This window comes from Pteropus alecto, unplaced genomic scaffold (genome assembly GCF_000325575.1).
Source record: "Pteropus alecto unplaced genomic scaffold, ASM32557v1 scaffold3, whole genome shotgun sequence".
Taxonomy (NCBI): domain Eukaryota; kingdom Metazoa; phylum Chordata; class Mammalia; order Chiroptera; family Pteropodidae; genus Pteropus; species Pteropus alecto.
This window is the reverse complement of record NW_006442484.1, coordinates 17,199,929-17,221,135: the sequence shown is the minus strand read 5'-3', so window position 1 is coordinate 17,221,135 and position 21,207 is coordinate 17,199,929.

The following is a 21,207-nucleotide window of genomic DNA, read 5'->3' as shown; positions in this document are numbered from 1 at the left end:
TTGGAGAAAGGTCTTTCATCACCAGTACTTCAAGAGAATGGCATTTACATGAAATTGATTTTCAGTGGTGAAATTATGCTTGTGATGTTCCATTGTAAATACTGACAGCATTAAAAGGAATGTCTAAAAGACAGGGCACTAAAATGTCACCAGAATAAAACTGACCAGTATTTATGCTAAATTTCTCAAATTGCATCCCTTTTTTACATAACTAGTGATGCCTCATGAAACAAAGCAGATAATTCTCTAGAGCTACGAAGTGAAAGAATATGAATATGCCTACATACTCTCTTATGTAGGAAGATAACCCACTGTCTCTCATTATAATGACACAGGAGTTTTTTTTCCCCTCTTTGAGAATTTGCAGATAGGAGAGCTTACATCTTTTCCATATTGAGCTCAGAGGATGATAGACAAAATAAATCACCATAAAAATAAAGGATTCTGATAACATTAATGGATTCCTGGTATTGAGTAGAGTATTGATTGTTGATGGGACTTTGCCATTTAAGCTTCAAAACATGTTTGTCTATTTAACTAGGAATTAGACTGGTAGCTTGATAGTGAAAGAAGGGTAAAAAAGCAGATTCTGCTGCTTCACTGTTAGTTGTGGTGAAACAGAGGCTAAAAAGCACAATCTGAGGATTTTCATTCAGCTAAATTTCTAGAAGCTTTTAAGTTCCATCCTTTATTATTTTCTACCTAGATATCTAGCAGTTTCATTGCAGACTATAGTTAGCCTCTGTGCTATCTAATTCAAGAAAATAAAGACTGCAGTCTTTTGATCTCCAATATATTTTTAAGAATTATATGCAATTATTCTGAAGGAAGAAACTGAAGAATTGTTCTGGAATTCATTTGAAGAATATTATTACTCACATAGTACATTTATTAAGTAATTTAGAGCAAAATATTTTATTGGATTACTAATTATATTACAGACATTATATTATATTTTTGAGCTTGTGCTAAAATATCTTTAGAATGAATTATAATTCTAGGATTAATAGACTTACAGGTTTTGAGAAAAAGAAAGGTTTTCTTTGAAATATTGCAATTAGTGCTTTGCATTGCTACTGAATAACACTTCCTTTCTCCAGTTATTCTGTGGAATGTAAAGTGCTTTGTGCAGAATCTTATTATAACTTTGAATTTCGACAATGACATTTTATATCAAAAGGCACATTTGTTGAGAAACACTAAATGCAGTAATTCTGAGACTGTTGCAGAGAGTTAAATACCTTCTGCTATGATCAAAAACAGGCGTATGCATAAAGGCACAATTGTCGTCTCATAAGAAAGTGTATGGATTTTAGTAAGAATCACAATCAGCCATTTATTTGCATCAGCAAAACAGTAAAGCTACTTATTTGAATTGAGTATTTATGCCAACAGAATAATTAACAGAAAATAGGCCCCCTCTTCAAATGCCCTCAGAAAAACTCTTGAGCTCTGAAAAAGTTCAGTGTTCATTTCCTAATTATCTATTAGACTGTGGCTTCCTAACATGAAGATAGCAGATGAAATCAAATAAGACAGTCAGATAAGTTGTTGGCCTCATGGAGGGAGTTGACATGACTTGGCCAAGGTCACCTGGTACAGAACTGAATTTTGAGCACAAGTCTCCTAACTCCAACATCGGGTCTATGCATTATGATTCTCCTCATTTTCTCAGGAAAGGAAATGGTAGTTGTTTGTTTGTTTCATTATCTGTATGTTTACATGTATGCCATGATCTCAGGCTAAGGATGTATAAACTGGCTACTTCTTAGGAAAAGTGTTGAGAGCACAGGTTGGAAGCTCAGGTGGCCTCATAAAAATAGCCTAAGTTGGATCCTAAAGACCAAGGTTTAAACCTGGGCTTTAGGGGTGTTTTAAGGAACAATGAAAGTAATGCCAGTGTCGGGAATAGTGAAAAGTACACTAGGAAAGGAATAGAGGTATACAGGTTTTAGTTGCCAAATTAAGTCCGAAAAACTAGATGTCTTTGGGCAAATAATTTAATCCCTAGATCTTGAACCTGCAAAATAAAGTAACTGGACAAATTCATTATATATTACATAAGCTCTTTTATACTTAGTTAAAATATATATATATATAATTTAAAATTTTTCATTTTTTTGTCAGTTAAGTGTTTCAGATGTTTTGATTTACCTTTAGTCTAATCAAGGTATAGTGCCTCATAAGAACTAAGCTCTCAATATACACATGTTCAATGAAATAAGTTATTCTTGAACAAATGAAAAAGTGAAAAAATTCATAACACAGTATCATTTTGTAATAAAAAATCAATAGCAATCAAATTAATTACTTCTGCTCATTACTGTTTTCTTATGACTATATCTTATAGTTCTATCTGCATATAAATACAATATAGCTATTCTTTCCAAATTCCATTTAATCTTGCATTTCCCCTTGTCATCTATTTTGAACACCATCACGTTCCGGGCTGCAACTTGTTTTTACAGTTGGTAAAGTCAGTGTCTCCCAGACTTTGTCAGTTTCTGAAAGGCAGTAAATACATCTTTGTGGATATCTCTTATGCAATTAGCCATAAGTGATCTTGTTTGAGAAGTAGGTAACTGATATGATTGCTGAAGAGTTCATCTGATATGATCCTTAAAATTACCAACCTAACTAGATCAAAAGTTTGAGGTCCAACTATCCTGATCATTTTGGTTACTAAATCGTACTTCCTAAAAATATTTCCAATACCATTTCTACAAGATTATTCTAAAAGTAATTGAACTGACAAGATTCATCTCCAATGTGCAGTAAAGACAGACGAGTCTATTTTATCATGGTCAGCATGCCTCCACCTTATCTCATGCTCTGAGCTCAGCTTGAACTCAGAGGCCCCATTACTTGAACTCAACAAGAGTTCAGAGGAGAGAAAAAATCACTATTAGATGAGAAAAAATAATTTAGAATCCATCATCATGTTTGAATTATTGGTAAGGTCCTAGAGAATCCAGGCCACCACAGCAGCACTGGGAAAACAGAATGCTAGATATCAAGATTAGATGTAGAAACTGTGAATGCAGAGTACAAGAATCTGAAGACAGTCTTTTCTCAGTTTACCTTTTTCCAAGGATCAGCTCAATTCATTAAATCTAAATATGATTTTTACCATTGAACCAGAACTCTAAGGTAATGTCATGGTGAAGAGAGACAAGGTATGTACAAAATTCGTTGAGAATTAAATTAGGAGGTAAAGGCCAAATCATTTATTATCTACATTAATTCGGCCTTGCTACTTTTTGTTTTAGACATAGATTTTAAGCCAATTCTAAATGAGCGTTGAGATTATAAATCTAGGTTTAGATGACATTATTGATTATTGGGCACACGTGGAAGTGCCTGATGGTCTAATAATTGAGATCCTGAGAGAAAATTTAGTTTGTTTTTCCCGCAGGATATCTTTAATATGTTTGAACAACCTTGAACCATAAATGTGAGTGTATTTATGAAAGGTACAGGAAGGAAAATTTAGCATCGGAACCAGGTCAACAGTCATTCAATGAAAGCCCAAGCCATTCAGCATTTATACTACTTACAAAGTAGCAAATGTTTGCAAATGTAATGACTTTAAGTGGCTTCATCTAAAGTGGTGGTGCTTTTAGCTAATATCTAACAAAAACTGATTTCGAAGAGAGGAATCTCTGCTTGATTAGGAACAAAAGAATAAGATATTTCCATTCTCAGCCTAATTAAGAGTATACTTATAGAGTATAGCGTAAGGAACAAAAGAATAAGATATTTCCATTCTCAGCCGAATTAAGATAACAAGTGGAGTAAAGCACCACCCTGGCCAGAAGGAGTAATATTGCAACCACATGCTCTGTGTGACCAGAGACGCATGTGGCCAAAGGTCTGAGGAGTTGTTTGGAATGGATTGAGCCTGGGAAACATGGGCTTGGAGACCTAGAAGGTGAGGAAGAAAGGAGAACAGAATGAGAGTAGAGAAGAAAAAAAAAGTGGGAGGAGACAAGCAGGAGAATAATGCAGGCAGGAGGAAGCCAGTAATGCCAAGGGAGGGGGCAAAGTCATCAATTCACAGCACACTCTCACAACTTACTCAGCTATTTTTATGTTTCAAGTTTTCTCTAATATCCCTGCACTATCTGCTAAGTGCAAATCATTTTTCAAGTTGTCAACTCTTTTCTTTATTATTTTAAGTATCTAATGAAATGAAAATTATGGGGGAAGAAAAGAGTTTCGTAACAAAATTATTTCTAGAATACAGACAATAGCCCCACACCCCCTTAGTGTTGATCCAGTATTCTACCTGGCTAGCCTCTTTTTAAGTCATTTTAAAACAAATACAGCTCAGGAATTCTATGAGCAACCTAGAATACATTAAAAAAAAAAGGGATAAGATGCAGAATACTCTAAATACCCTGTAACCTCTAGTCACCATGGACTTTCTTCAAAGTTCATGCTCATCTTACTTATTAAAATTTTCTCCTGAGAAGCGTGGAATGTTAAAGAGTTGGAAATGAAATCAACTAATCTATATATCCTATTTTTCACTGAGTCCCAAATTCATTAAATGAGTCATCCTAGGTCACACACAAGTCTGGTGATGAAAATAGAATAACACTCAATTTTGCCAGCATGCTACAATATTAAGGATGATATCTATGCACACTTATATAAGTATCTGTGAGTCGGTAAATGACCCATTTTTCTTATTCACACAACAAAAAAAGTTTAAAAAAACACGTTATTATATTTTCTTTTTCCTAATCCATGTCTCTTTCAACTCCTGAGACTGATTTAGAGAGAATAAAGAGCTTATAAACATGTCTTAGAAATATGATTTCTTTAATAGTTATAGTCTTATAGCACAATATGCATTAAAATGTAATTACCATTAGCCTTAAGTTAATAACACATTGAAAATTCACTTTTATGGTTTTCTTCTGTCTTATAGAGTATATTGAATCTTAAAGAAATTTCTTAAATGAAAATGAATAAATGATGAAACTTAGGAGCTGGAAAATGTGTTTAAAGTCTTAAATGGAAACCTGAAAGAGTAAATATAAGTTAAAAGGATAATATTAGTATGTCATATTAATACAAAGAAGAAAGTCATCAGTCCTGGGCTGAAAAAATATATATAACATCCCTTCAGTTTAGTTCTGTCATTAACAACAGCAACAAATATGTGTGTGCGTGTGTGTGTGTGTTTATACATACACACACACACATATACACATATATATAGTGTAATTGTCAGAAAAATTTCCATTGATAAAATGTATATTAGGTAAAAGTTTAGTTAAGAAAAATATAAAGCATAGGAACTTACTGCCATCTTGTGGAATTTTTGTTATTCTATTCTGAAATACATTTTCTCCTTTATTTTCTGGATTGTCGATTTCCATTACTATTGGATACAAAATAACTCAAGAGTTCTCAAGTAACTAACCAGAACCAATATCTATTTACAAAACAAGATGTGAGAAAATTCATGCATTTTGTATCATAATTTTTGCTTTGTATCTTTGAAGGTTTGTTCTTTTCCTCACCATCTACTTCCCCTGTTAAATGGATTAGTATTTAATTTAGTATATTTCACTTGCCAAGAATTCAGAATGCAGGAGAAGCAATGTTAGGAAAGTGTTAACTGTCAAAGAAAAGAACAAAGTATACACTCGATTCTGGTAAGTTTAGGTCAGTCTAGGCATACAGAGCAATTGGTGGAGTATAGGAGCTTACTAGAGTTTGATCCTGCAATTGGCATCACCTGAGAGCTTTTAGAAATGCAAGAATTTAGCTTCCATTCCAGACCTGAATGAGAACTTGCATTTTTATGAGATCCCCAATTGTTTCATATGCACAGTAAATTTGAGAAGCATTGGCATGATCCACCATATTTCATTCTACTTACTTACAGCAGGTGGAGTATAGGAGCTTACTAGAGTTTGATCCTGCAATTGGCATCACCTGAGAGCTTTTAGAAATGCAAGAATTTAGCTTCCATTCCAGACCTGAATGAGAACTTGCATTTTTATGAGATCCCCAATTGTTTCATATGCACAGTAAATTTGAGAAGCATTGGCATGATCCACCATATTTCATTCTACTTACTTACAGCAGACTATGTACACACACACACACACACACACACACACACAACACACACACACACACACACACACACACACACACACACACACACACACACGGTTGCTTAGAGTTTTAAGAAAAGCCAACCATCAGAATATCTTGATTCAAGCCCATGTTACTTAATTCTGTGCACCTGAGTTCAAGCCCCAGTAATTTAATTTTTGTGGATTTGAGATTTTTCATCTGTAATCTGAAGGAAGGTGTTTACAATATTATTCTAATGTCCCTTCTCATTATAAAATTCTTTAATTTATTACTTATGCATTAGTTGTTCATTTGGTTAAACGTCCTTGCAGCATTATTCGTGCATCAGCAAATTGATTGTCTCAATAATTCTGATCTCAGCCTAATGATTAAGTTTTAAATTCATAACTTGCAAACTATGTTATGTCCCAGAAGAAATGTTTTGCCTAGTAAGCTAGATATTTTGAAAAATGGAAATTATTTGCCAACATCTTTAAACATAGATAAGACTTCACTTCAAACCTGGGCATTTTCTACTTCTCTTGAAAAATCAGTTCTGAGCTCACATTTCCACATTACCTCTGGTGGGAACCCGGCTTACCCCAGTCCCCACTTAGCCCTGTCCTTTTACATTAATACCTGGCCACTGCGAGCCTTGGAGTCAGTGACCTCTGGCTTAAATAGTGTTCTCAAACAATTCTTTTAACATGTCCTAAAGCTATGATAGAGATACTAAATGAAAATGTATGCTTTTTACAAATTCTCATCTTCAGAACTGAATGGGGGTATTTCTTTGCAATATTAATACTCTTTTTATGTGCCACAGCTCCCTTTCATAATTATTAAGTATTTACAGTATTAAGTTGAGAATTGGACTATCCACACAGGCACAATTTACTAATTTACCTATCTTTTAGCCAACTTTTACATGTTCACATGTATAAAAATGCAGAGAATTCAATTCCTTCCATATCCAAAGGTCACCACTAAGTATGTTTAAACAAGCAAATGCCATGTCATTGCCTTTTCTAGAAAGAAAAAAGAACTTTGATCACAGGGTTCTTCATGCAACAAATAATTTTTGAACAATGGACAGAGTGATAGCACAGTTTTGAACAAGACAGAACAATTCCTGCCTCGTCCTCATAGATCTTACAGTCTTAAAGGGGAGATACACCGTTGAATAAGTAATTTCAATAACATGTGATGATAGTTATGACAGAGAGTGCCACATGGCTGATAACAAAGGATGTGACCATGTCTAGGAGTTGAGAGTATTCAGAAGATTTTAATAGTTGTAAACTGAGACCAAAAGAACAAGAGCCGCTATCCAGTGAAAGAGATGGGAAGAAGGTTCCAAGGAGGGATTAGCATATGCAAAGCCCAAGGCAAAGTGTGGCAATAAAGTAAACTGAAAGACAATCAGTGTGGCTGGAAAACAAAGAAAGAGAAGGAAGCCTGACCTGAAATGAGCTTGACGGATAGAGCAGTTTGTAGACATTGCAGGTTCAAAGAGCAGTGGGAGGCCACTGAAGGGACTTAAGTGAATGAATATCTTTGGTCTTTTAAAGTATTGCTCTGACTTAAAAACACATTTAAGAGCTTGGATATTCACAGAAATTACAGGCATTAAATAAATTAATAAATGCACCACCATCAGATTCACAACATGTTTCGTCAAATTGATTGAAAATATTAATCCATCATGCCCTAGAAGCACTGTTCCATGGCAATGGGACATACGCTTCATATTTTACAACATACTTTTTCAATTCCATCATGAATCTCTGAGATAGTATGTATAACTTCATCTGGGGGTGAAGCCAAAGGTCTAAATTTGAGCCCTGTTGACTGTGAGGCAGGCCAGGCCCAATGGCCTCCCAGCCCCATTAAGACAGACTGGCTATGTGGATGAACCAGTGTTATAGCCAGTAACATTTATTCCTGGGTGCACATGAGGTTGAACGTAATTCTCTTGGTCTCTGGGCTGAAAGCCAGTCTTGTCTGGATGATCCTGCTGTTTCTAAGAAGTCCACAGCTGGACGACTCATTTAGGACAGCACTTCAGTGTTTTTAAAGCATTCTTTCTACTCAACCTACTTATTTTATCCCACTTAATGCAACATCTAAGCACTGCTTGGGCATATCCTGCTCAAGCATTCACTGCACATATCAGTCTGAGCAGAGTTAGACTGATTACAAATGACTTAGAAAACTCCGATATCTCCAAAATTAATTTGGATTTACTCATTTTTTAAAAGCTGCACAAATGTTGTCCATCTCCACCCACCCCAAAATGTTCCTTCATTATTTGATTTCACAGCCACTTTAAAGTGGAGTTGTTGCCTTCCTTTATCATGCCATTATTACCATGGACTAGCAATGTTCATGCCAATTACCTGCCATAAGTGCCGTATCCTACTCATATCTTAAAATGGATGTTTCTTCAACTACAAAAATATTTTTCTGTTTAGTTCCAGACATCTGAACCAGAAAAATCACCTTAAGTGATGAAAAGCATGGTGTGCAAATCGACTCTCTGGGTGCCTGTGGAGAGATCCACATCCCAGGTAAATAACTCTTCAGGCTCCCTAGTCAAGACTTATCAGCTGGAGTCTTTTTCCAGACAAGTAAGAGTCGAGATGCAGGCAAAAGCAGCTGTGTGAAGTGTAGCTTCAAAAGGCAGGCAGATAACTAGACAGATCTGCCTCAAGGCAGCTCTTTGACAAGAGAAAGCCTACCAGACAGGCAACAGTTCTTGTCTGCCTAGAAAATGAGCTGGAAGCCATAAGGGCTGGAGCTATGAGTGAGGAAACTCCCTCAACATGCCCTGGAAGGCAGGGCAGCAGGAGTCAGGCAGGGTTACTGGGCATGGAACTGCAGAAGCCCACCCTTAGGTTCCTATCAACATTCTGCCTTTCAATGTAATGATGTCTCTAGAAGAAAAATAATTTCTTTTAATGAAGTACTGACTTAGATTCTGAGGAGATGCTGAGCTGCTCTGCTATGAAAAAATAAAGGGGAGAGTGTAAGTATTTCTGTGTGTTTGTCATATGGAGTATAAATGCAGCTGATATATCTATGTGTGTATTTATGAGTGTTCTATTTACAAACACAATTATATTATTGACATGCAACAGTTAATAATTCTTAACATCTTATCTTGAGTTCACAGCCTTTGATTTCAGGAGAATTTACCTTTAAAAAGAACACAGAAATCAAGTCTGAGAAAGGAAACACAGAGCTGGCAGATTATTTTAAAACAGATACAACAGTAATCACTTATATGTTCCTGAGTTTCCATAGGTAAAATGGACCAGAGATAACAGTGATTATAAGAGGTTCTAAGTCTGTCTTGTAAACCTCACCTGGGACTGGCCATTGGGTGTCTTTTCCTGTGTAGTCAATTTAGAAATTTGGAAGTCTCGAAAAACAAACAAACAAAAAAATGGACCATGAAAGAGAGATCAGATAATTGTGACTGACTTAATGTTCAATGACACAGACAAAACAAAGACTAAATCAGTGGTTTGGTGTCATGCTGGTCTAAATCTCATGTCTTTAAATCAAATTAGGGAATGTAAATTTGGTTGAACTACACAGTGAATTTTATAGAAGTTTTTAGCTACCCAGACTTTCCTAGACTAATAGAATCTCAGCTCCTAAATGCTAGTACTATTCCAAATCTGGACCTCTCTCCACAGCTACTGGATGCGATACCATTTCTAAGAACTTATCCATGACTATCAATCCAGAAGGTGATTGTTTCTAATAGAGAAGGAGAAGGAAGAAGGTCAGAGAAATCAAGGATGATGTATAATCTTAGATAAAGGCCCTGAGCAGAGCTACGGAAGGCTCTCCTCTCAGACGAATGAGTAGGACACTTGAACACCCAGAATAAAGTGAAGTATGAGAAGCAAGAAATATAAAGAGATCAACACAGATGGAAAATTTCTTCCTAGTCTAACTAAGCTTAAGAGAAAGTTTTCCCAATGCACATAATAAAATATTATATGACTAAGCAGTGTTATCTCGCAAGGAAACCAGACCACTGGGTGTTGAAGTACAAAATTGTGAGAAAACATTACAAAAGGTCCAGACAGCTGAAAACTAGATTATAGAAACAATAACAGAAAAAGTTACTGATTCAAAATACATACACTAAATAGTTCTATCACATTTCGAGCACATCATTAATTCGGCCATCCATCCAAAAAACATTTAGTGAGTATCTATTAAGTGTTAGACTCTATTCTCGGCATTGGGGAATACAATGAACAGAACAAAATCCATCATCTTAAGGCACATACATTCTAGTAAAGGAGACAGAAAAAAAACACGTATATGAATATGAATACATGATATGAGAGCAGATTGTGATAGGACTTTTGAGGTAAAATGAATCAGGATAAGGTTACACAGAGTATGAACAGGTGACTGTGATAAGTAGTAGCTCTTCTAGAGAGGGGTTCAGGAGCACCTTTCTAAATGACACAATGGAGCAAATCCAGTGAACATCTGGAGAAATATGGTCCCGTGAAGCAAGAATAATGAAGGCCAACCTCAGAGAGAGTGACAAGCTTGGGATGTTCAAGGAACAGGAACACAAGAGTGAGCAAAAGGAGAGTGGTAGGGGCTAAAATGAGACAGATAAGCAGCCCAAGTGGGGGGGCTTTGGAGGCTATGGTAAGAAGTTTGGATTTTTTCAAGCACATAATTAGAAACCATTGGAGGGTGTGGAACATGGGGGTGGGGGGTGGCAAGATCTCATATTTATTTCAAAAGATTTTTCCATCTCCTGTGTGGGAAACAGACTATATCCCAGAAAGAATGGAAACAGAAATACCAGTGAAGATGCTGAGATATCAGGGTTATTCTAACCCTGGAAGGAGATGATGGTGGATCTAAATAGAATGATAGTAGTGAGATTTAAATTATGACTTCAATTTCTCAGGTCCTGAGAAAGCTAACAGAAACATTATACTTTGAAAACTGTCATACAAATGATCTCAACACGGACCTTTACATTCCATCAACTACTTTGCTGCTTTGAAGTAGCTTTTACCCTAGGGCTGGATTCTCCCAAACTCACGTGATGACAGGAATCACTAGGGACTTGTTAAATACCCTATCTGGACCGTTCTCTGTAATTTATGACTCTTTAAACTTAGTAAGGTCCAGAAACACATTTAACAAGTTTTCTAGGAGATTTTAACAATAAGCATATTAAGGAGCATTGGTTTTAATAACTGAATTTTTTCATGCTCCACATTGAAATAGGTAACTCCACCTGCCAATGAAAAACTTAGTCTTCATGAGTAAGTGTATGGCCAAGGCATTGCTTTCAATTTTGTATGCCATTAAGAATTTCACAGAGGCCTTGATAAAAATGCTTTTTGATCAATAGTCCAGAGATGGGCATGCGGCCTCACTTCTACATATTTCTTCTATTTCCACTTGCTGCTGTACTGGTTCAGCTTCTTATTGTTTGTACTTATTTTCACTTATAAAATGTTATCAGGAATTCTGTTGCCAGCTCAACCTTCATAGTACCCTGGATTGAAAATACTTCTCCCTTGCTTAGAAACTTACCCTAGATCACATTTTCTATAAATCCCCCAAACTTGGGTTTGACGTTTAACAAACCCTGCTATGTATCACTGGACTCCCACATAACCTTGTAGTCTTCTCTGTTTCTTCTCTGAAGAGTCCACCTGTTATGGCCTTTTTTCGCCAACTATAGCAACAAGGCTTTTCTATTTTCTGCTGTTTACTCATGTCATTCTTTCCTTCTTTCTAAAATTCTGCCTATCAAAACATCCCCTTCCTTCAATGCCAAGCATGGACCACTGCGCCCCATTATCTCTGAATACTTCAGCCAGAAGTGATTTCTCCTTTACCTCAATTCCTATGGAATTACTATTTGAGCCATTCGTATGGCTTCTATGCCCCTATATTTTGGTAATGAACTAAATTTATATGGCTGATATACATAACAAGTATTTCTTTTCCCGAGAGGGTCTATCATATCTAATATATATTTATTTGTATCACCCAGTTTGCTTTACATAGAATAGGCATTTATATTCTCCACGGTGTCCTCAGAAACCATAAGGAGCTAGCTAATGTGAAAGTCTAGAATATTCCAGTAGCTTCCATCAAATATCAGATATATCTGTCCTCCTTGCCTTAGTTTTAAGGTGCAGCAGGACTTGGATCCCACCTACCTCTCTGGTCTCATCTTTTTATTTGTCTTCCCCTACTTGATGCATCAATATAATCAAACTGCTTTGATTAGTCTTGTTATTAATTTCCTTGTCACTAAACTATAAGCTTCTTAAAGTCAAGAAATCTATTTTTTTTAATTTCTGATGTCTGTTAAAAATCTGGCTGTCAACAAATAAATGACACTGCATTAATATGCATTCAGTGAAACATGAATATGCAAGAATAATAAATATATTGACAATGTTTTCTAAGTTTGTTTACATCCTTCCCATTCCCCAGGAGATTCTGATGTACATCCAGATGAAATGCATGGCCTTAGACCAAATGTAATTGACACTAAGTGAAATCAATTGAATTCCCGGGCCCGGACAACATAGACCACCAATTCTAATAAAAAGCAAAAATGTCTAAACTTAATACTTAGTCAAAATTACAGTTAAGGATTAAAGCAACTTTGTTAATAATCTAGAAGTGTGAAAGCTTCCAAAACAAAGCTCTCTGGCTTTAATTGTCTCTACATTCTCTATGGATTGATCTAACTCACTGAAAAATTAATCTCATTTTCACTTCTTTCAGCCTCAATAGGACACAGCTGCACTGATGTTTGTCTCAATTGTTAGAGTGAAGGAGCCTCATCTTTATTCAGTGTGAAGGAGCTGCCAAGAGAAAGGGCCTTTGAGAGAGGTAATAAGTTCATGAGTATCACCTGTGTCATGCAAAACAATATTTGATTTTTTTGAAAGTTTAAACCGATGGAAGGAACATATGAATTAAGTATCTAGCTTGTGAGTGAGAAGTTTTGCTGCAGGTGATGGAGTGCATCATCAAGGTGATACATTTCAAACACTGCCTTCCTATGACACAAGGGAATCACGGAGCAAATGGAAGAAAGGAAATTATGACCCATTGGCCGGATTTGTAACACAAGAATGGCACACAAATATCCTCTATTTTTATCTTGAAAAATAAGACTTTGGGCAAATAAAGCAAATGCCAAAGTACAATTTTTCTCTGTATATGAACTTACTCTGCAAAACCAGGCCATGCTGAAAATTTGTGATGTGTTTGGGCAGCTATTCTCAAAAGGAAAAATAATGTGCTTACAGACTATTAACCTAATGTTTTGTGCATGTGTGGCCTTTTTCTTTGCCCTTCCACAAATATATTACCTTTCTTTTTTATTTTCAAAGTATAAATTCCTCCCCTTTTTCCTATTCTATTTGATTCAAGAGCTTCTTATTTAACTGCTAACAAAAACCTTTGTGTTGTGCTCCAGAGAAGGTTCTATCAGCTCTTGTCTGTCAAAAGGTGGCATATGCTCAATTTAACAGAATTGCTACCCAAGAAAGGCACACAGTCTTTAAGAATTACAAAGCCATCGTTCTAGACCCATCAAGGTTTGACTGTTTAATAGAAGGCAGTGTTTACTTTAAGGTGATATCAAATGAGAAATTGGGAATGAAACATTCTTTCACCTGGAAAAAAAATGTAAAATGAAAATACCACTGATAAAATTCCCAGTACATGCTAGGGGCTGTTATAAGTAATTTACATGTGTTTATTAATTTACTTTTATAACATCCCTTTAAAATCTCATTTTATAGATGAGGAAAATGAAACAGAGAAGTCACAAAGCTGGATCACTCAGCTAATCAGTGAAAAGCCAGGATTTGAACCTAGGTAGTGTGGCTTTGTAGTACCAATTTAATCTCTTAAATATATCATGTTAAAATTCTATAAGAGAGATTTTATTTAGGCAATATAAGGACTCATAGACCCTTGGGAGATTTCTAGCTGAAGTGGTAATATTTCCGATATAAAGAATCTAAAGAAAATGTATATGATTGTCCTTCTGGGATAATTATAAAATGGTACATCCTCTCAACAGGTTATTATACTAGTTATTTCTTTGTGTCCTTTCTGTTACATTATGACAAAAACTGCAATATTCTTTTGGTCTCACTTCTCATTTTGACACTAGTTATATTTCTAGCCTCAACTCTGGCTATGGTCTAAGAGATCTGAGCACAATGCAAAAGATATTAGAATAACAGGTTGAATACATTCTCATTAAAAGTAGTTCATTAATTTATTTTGCAAAGAACCAAAACCAAAAATCACTCTCTAAATCTTGGGTAAATTTTCTGTAAATATATGCCTTGGTTTCTAAGCAATGAAGTATAAAAGGATTATCTCAAGTTTGTCTTTACTGGCAGTGAAAAATAACACAAAGAGCATATCTTTTATGCCAGGTCATTTAATATACATAGCTACTCTAGAAGTATCCTAAAATGTAAGCAAATACAACTCAATTGACAAGAACTTGAAAAGGCCAAGCCCAAGAAAAGTGCATTGAAGGATGAATTGGTACCAAAGAAAACTGTAGGCCAGAGGGAGAAATTGATGTATATAGAAGGATAGAAATTCCTTTCTGGATTCATCTGTCATATCAGAGGTAGAAATCCAAGCATTGGAAATAAAGAATTGATCATGGTGCTACTTGTTGTCAAATTAATAAAAAGAAACTGTGTTACATAAACCATGGTCTAGAGATCAGAGATTAGCAGAAGATGGTTTTAGTAAAGGTGTTTATAAGGAGCCCATTCCTCTACCTTATGAAATGGGTATGGGGGCATCCTATAAGTCAGAGCAATGAGGCCTTGTGCTTTTATATAGTGCAAATGGGATAAAAAAAAAACTACATAAGTACTCACGATACGTGGTTTTCTATCTTTTCTATCTCTTTATAAATTACATATATCACTAGAGAGCATGAGTAAAAGTCTGCTTAAGTTTATTTGTAATTTTTGTATATTCACTTCAGGAAGAATAATGGAAAAGTTAATATATGGCATCAAATAGGGATCACTTCCTACTATTCTCCCTAGCTCTGTCTCAATTGCCCCAAAAGCTGGCGATAACTTTACTGTGAAATATGAGGTATTGATCCCTTAATTTTGTCACCTCCCTAGAAAATAATGATGGACACACTTTTTAGCCCAAGAATAAGCAACCTCTCCAGAAATTATAATTAAATCTTTTAAAGTTTAAGGCCAGTGCAAGTGTAAATAGATGATGAAACTTCTTTGCCCAATATTTCCTAGGTGCTCATGACCTGATTCTCCTATTCCCAAGCTGTTTAACTTCATTTATTTCCTGCCTTCAACATATTTAATTCGGTACATTGGCTTTGTGACCACTTCAGACACTTTACTCTGGCTCTCTAGAAGTAATGCTATTTACTACTGCAACAGCTAATTCCTTTCCTGACCTCCTTTATAGGGAATCATGATTAAAATTTTTCCTACATCAGATAGAACTAATATCTAACCAACAACGTTCCATATACTTGAAACTAATAATAAAATAAAATTTAAAAAATACAATATATGTATGTTTAAAATGTATAAAATCTAAAACAAACAAACAAAAACAAAAGCAAGGAATAAAAAAAATAGAAAAGAGTTACCTCTAGGCTGTTCTGATTATTTTCTCTAAGATTTATATAGTCAAGAAGAAGAAACACTTCACTACAAAGATGCTCTGTGTGGTAAGAAGACCATACAGTCCCTTTCCTCCAGGGTCTATAGGCCTTCTTCATCTAGATCACATTGCCAGGGAATACAATAAATTCACAGAAATACTTTTCAAACTGAAAATCTCTAGCCCATCTCTCATCAGGAGTACAATAACAATAACATACCTTATTTTCTTTCTTATACATGTGGAAACATAGACAATATGTTTGAGAAATAAAACTCAAAGGATTCACCCGATGTCTTACATGCATGTTGAATAACTATGGAAAAATATAGCTACACGACATTACTCATTTCTTGTGTGTGTGTGTGTGTGTGTGTGTGTGTGTGTGTGTGGTTCCCCAAAATACTTAATAGCTTATATTTCTTTCTTATGCTTCAACAATTGCTCCATGGAAATAGAGATGACCTGGGATAACATTCTCAATACTCTATAAAAATCAGAATCAACTCCTTTGTTCTCTAATTTTATTACACAATCGCTAGTTATAATGCACATGATTAAAATAACTCCCATTTAATCATTTTTTCATCCCATTCTCCTGGATTTCACACCCTGGAATTGCCAAGAAAATCATTCTAGTGCCTTTTCTCTCCTTTTCTTGTGATCCCTAATAGTTCTAGTAGATCTAGTAAACTGCTCACTAAGCCTTTTCATGTCAACTTTTTCTTCCCTAAAGAAAAGATCCTTCTTTATCAGACACTAATTTAAGTGATGGTGTAGAGATAAATTCTATCTTTCAATTGAAATTTTAGGGATCATTTTTCCTGGGGCCATATAAACCTCAATATATGAACATTCTACTTTCATTTAGGTTGCTGATGGTCTCATCTTTTTCTACTCTATCTAGTATTTTTAAAATCAAAAAATCTTTCAGTCTTGCAATATCACAATCCACTTTAGCCTTTATTTTCTTTGTATGTAACATACAGATTTCAATAAAAAAATAACAAGATATGTGAAGAAGCATAAAAATGTGATCTCAGCCATAATTTAAAAGAAAATGTGTGAATAAAAATAGACAGACTAGATTCTAGTATTATGAAATAAAAAAGAACATAAAAATTACTGATAAATTTGTATAGGAATCTACAGAATAATATAAAGATAGTGAACAAAGAAAGGTGAAGTTTCAGTAGAGATTTACAAACTATAAAGAGAACCCAAGTAGAAAGCTTGAAACTAATAAATACATAAATAAGTAATAAACTAATTAACTAAGAAATATTCACTAGATGTATTGAAGATCATACTGGACACAACAGAAGTATCAATAAACTTGAAGACGGAGCGTTAGAAATTATTCAGGAATATTATTCAGCCATTGAAAAAAAATCCTACTATATGTGACAACATGGATGGACCTTGAAGGCACTATGCTCAGTGAAATTAGTCAGAGAGAGAAAGACAAACACTGTATGATCTCATTTATGTGGAATCTAAAAAAAAAAAAAAAAACCTCATAGAAAAAGAGATCAGATTTCTGGTTACCAGAGGCAAAGAGTGAGGTGAAGGAAGATTGAAAGAAGGTGGCTAAAAGGTATAAACTTTCAGTTATAAAATAACTAAGTATTAAGGATGTAATGCACAACATGTTGACAATATCTAATACTGCTGTATGATATACCAAAAACTGTTAAAAGGATAAATCTTAAGAGTTCTCATCTCATCACAAGAAGAATTTCTTTTATTTTAATTCTATTTTTTTTCTTTATATTGTATCTATATGAGAAACTAGTTGAACCTATGTGGTAATCATTTCACAATATATATCAATTAAACCATCATGCTAGACACCTTAAACTTAATTTTTCAGTAAAATGGGGGAAGGGGGAAATTACTCCAACTAAACCATAGAAAGAAAAATATTTAAAATAATGATTGGCGTGTAACAACATTTAGTAGTCAAATATACATTATCGGCATCACAGAAAGCAGAGAAAAATGAGACAGCAAAAATATTAGGCAAAGCAATGGCTGAAAATTTTCCCAAATTGATCATTAATATCAAGTCGTAGATTCAGAAAGACTAGTCAATGCCACATAGAATTTAAAAAAAAAAAAACACACACACACCTAAAAATATCAAATGCCTTAAAACAAAAATAAAAATAGCCAAAGAAAAGACACATTAATACTGAGAGGATAAATGATAAAAATGAGAGATGATTTCTCATCAGAAACAAGAGAAACCGGAAATCAATGAAACAACATCTTTAAAGCACCAAAAAGGGAAATTATCAAATCAGAATTCTAAATACAAGAAAAATACTCAAAAATGAAGACATATGACAATTTTAGATACATGATAACTAGGAGAATTTGTTACCAGAATATATGCAACACACACACTCACACACACACACACACACACACACACACACACAAATGCTAAGAGATGTTCTTCACAATTAAGGAAGATTATACTAAATGGAAAATTGAATCTATAGAAAGGAAGAAATAGTATCAGAAATGCTAAATATGTGAGTAAATAAAAAATATTTTTTGTTTCTCAAATTAAAACAAAATCAATTGTCAGTTAAAAGCAAAAACAGTAATATTATATTGTGGCGTTCGCAACTTATGTGAAATATGTAACATCAATTGAACAAAGGGAAGGAGAAGGTATAAATGAAATCACACTTATAGGGTAAAATATGATTTCAAGATAAACCATTTTGAGTAAAGAATGCATATACTACCTGGAGAAACCACTGAAGAGTAATAAATAAGCATATATAAAAAAGCTAGTAGAAAAAATTTTAATTAAATATCAAGAATACCCAGTTAACTCAAAAAAAAGACTGAAGATGAAGATCAAAGAACAGAGGGGATAAACAACAAAAAGCATCATGGTAGCCTTAAATCTAACCCAATCGATAATTACATTAATGAAAATGGACTAAACACTCCAAATAAAAGAGAGATTGCCAGACTAAAAAAAATAACGATAATAAAGTTAAAGTCTGACTATATACTAATCACAGGAGACACACTTTTAATATAAAAACATAGGTTGAAATAAAAGGATACACTTCTCATCTTTCCTTCTCTTCCTTTTGCTTCCCTTCACGTATTTCATTATCCTCTAAATTCCCTTTCCATCTTCCCTTTCCACATGCTCTTCTCATCTTTGTTTTCCCCTCTTCCTTTTCTATCTTTTTTTTTCCCTCTCTTTTTTTTTCCTCCAAATGCAGATGAGTCAACACAGTGGCTGAGAATGTGAGTATTTAGGAGAGATTGAGAATCCACACAGAGGCATGTGCCGTTGTTGGGGAACTACACAGAAATATGGTCAGTGAGATCTTGGGGAACCATGAATAGGCAGAGACCAGTGGGTCTGGTTTCCAAGGAAATGGGGGAGGGGTGAGGGTGAGGCCAGGTTTCAGGCAGAGGAAATGGACAATGTGATTGTGAAACCGGTTTCATCAAACAAATAATTGAGCAAGTGTATTAAAAATAATGGGAGCCAAGTAAGCTGCTTACTATTAGAGATGATTTTAAAACATAAAAATATAGGAAAGCTAGAATGGACCATAATGTATTAGATTAAAGTTGGAGATATCAATATGAAATTATGGATTTATAATGTATGAACAAAATGAAATAGAAACACCTGTAGAATTGTGTATGTGTATACCTATGTATGTACAGATATTTATACATTTATTTCCCAGCTCTGCGCTATGAGAGCACCTAGAAGCATGGCAGTTCAGTAGCAATGAGTACACTGGGTGCCCAGACGTTGGTTTCCATCTTCTTCCAAAAGGATTTAGAATGGGGAAGTGAAGCAAGAGAGCATAAGAAGATGAGATCCAAAGATCAACAGCTCATTGGTCATTGAAGAAATGACTAATTCCTGGGCCCAAGCGGAGAACGTACAAGATGAAGCTGGAACATCTTATGCCAGAAAGTAATAAGATAATCAGTGAATAATGGAAATAAATCAAAAGTACAGATTAGGCAGCCAAAATAGGGACTATTTGGGGATATTTTAAATAAAGTGCCAAAAATATGGGTGTATTCATTTGTCAAAAGTCATTCAACTGTGCTCTTACAATATGTGTAGTTTATTGTATGTAAATTATACTTTGATAAAATGATTTAAAGTTAGAGAGAGAAAGAGAGAGGACAGAAAGAGAACTACAAGTAGATATTCTTCACATAAATAGACCCTAGGTTGATTTCCAGATGTGCATATAGAAACTCTTTGGCCCCTTTGTCTGGAGTCCCTGTTATTCTCCAATGCTTTAGAAAAGTGATTTCCCATTTTGAGAGTGAGCTGGAGAAAACTACTCTAATTAATTTGATCAACAAACCCAAACCTGCCTCTATTTAAAGTGAAACCAATTTGAACATTCTATAACTGCATGCAGATTCCGCCTCGCTTAAAGGGGTCTGCCTAGCAATGCCATAATACATAACTTTGTTTCAAATGAGATTGTGGTTACTGAGGCAGAGCAGAAACATTTGCTATGCTTATTTGCATTAACCAATAGTGAGAATGGCCTTGAGGCTCAAAGCTATTTGTGGAAGACTCTTTGGTCTACTGAGCTGATGGAATGACATGGTTTTTGGTATACGTAGAGATAACTTTTTGATAACTATGATCACTAACTAATGTTGTTACAGAGAGATTTAGACAAGCATAGTTTCACTCTGATTAGATGAAATTTATAATCGAACATGGCATGGCTCAATATGTAGAGAATTTTAAAAAGAATAGAAATACTAACCAATACACAAAATCATATATTTCAATTCTCCATGCATCCAAATTTCTATATGTATATTTGAGAGTAGTGAATGTGTGAAAAGTCATGGGATATCTCCCCCAAAAAACTTAACTAAAGATGTTTAATTGCTCCTTTACTTATTGAGTAAAAACAAAATATAACATCAAAAATGAAATTTACATCAGAAATCCAGGAGACATCTGACAAATTAGAACAAAGCTGACCACAGAAATGTTTGAAGAAAATTTCATCGTGAACATCGAATCATAATTTTATAAATAACTGGCTTTCACTCTTAGAGACCTGGGGTTCACTCTTGGGAGGTATGGGAGGCTGCAGGCATAACTTTTGATTTCATGTTGCACCATGAAAGTGGGTTAAGCAGCATGTCAAGCACAGCTCATAGGTCACTATCACAAATGGTTACACATTCAAAACATTTCCACATCATTCACAAGCCCCCCTCAGACTAGTTCTCTTCATATTACCTCAACACGCCACATATTATAAGGAGTGATGAGGAGCTGTTATAAGATTTAGGGGAAGGATCCCAGCTTGGAGCTATTGATTTTTGGATCTCATCTGTTATTACACTCCTTCTTCA